The following is a 758-nucleotide window of genomic DNA, read 5'->3' on the forward strand; positions in this document are numbered from 1 at the left end:
GGTGTGGGAGTGTGGGGCCTCGGTGTGGATGTGTGTGGGTGTGTCTGGATGTGTGTGAGTGCCTTGGAAGGGACTCTTTCTGCAGATACTGTAAATACGAGTACCATTTTAATAAAGCATGTATAATAAACCCCCCCCAAAAAAATAGGCAGCAGATTTGAGTCGACATTCCTCCAGAGATGATATAAAGATGAACAATGTGCACAACTTCAGTAGCAATTAGGACGAAGTAGATCCAAGCCACACGGAATACTAAAGAATCACAGCTGTACGGTGGTTCGCAGAATCAAAGCACAGGTAGGAACCAGAGCTGCGAGGTGAGGAAGGGCCTCCACGCGGCTGGCGCGCCCCTGAGATGACGGAGCTCCACAGAAAGCGCAGCTCGGCAGCCTGTGCTGCAGGTGAACACGGCACTGTCGTGTGACCCAGCAAGTCAGCTCTCAGCTACACCAGCAAGGAGTGGACAGCCACCTTACCTTTGATAAAGGGGCCAAGCATATTCACTGGAAGAAAGACAGCCTCTTTAACAAATGGTGCTGGAAAAACTGGCTCTCTACATGCTGAGAACTAAAACTTGACCCAGGTCTATCACCGTGCACTAAGCTAAAGTCAAAATGGATTAAAGATCTAAAAATTAAAACAGAGACATTAAATCTCCTGGAAGAGAAAGTAGGAGGAACTCTTGAAGACATAGGGGTAGGCAAAGAGTTCATGAACAAAAATCAAATTGCATGGGAAACAGTTGAAAGAATTAACAA

The 758-nt window shown here is 46.7% G+C and overlaps 1 protein-coding gene across 1 annotated transcript in view; it reads right to left on the bottom strand.

The window, feature by feature from the left end:
* Positions 1-758, bottom strand: part of LOC111812415 (odorant-binding protein 2b-like) — a 27,791-nt gene that overhangs the window by 935 nt on the left and 26,098 nt on the right. The window lies entirely within an intron of this gene.

Source organism: Octodon degus, unplaced genomic scaffold (genome assembly GCF_000260255.1).
Source record: "Octodon degus isolate 3935 unplaced genomic scaffold, OctDeg1.0 scaffold00123, whole genome shotgun sequence".
NCBI lineage: Eukaryota > Metazoa > Chordata > Mammalia > Rodentia > Octodontidae > Octodon > Octodon degus.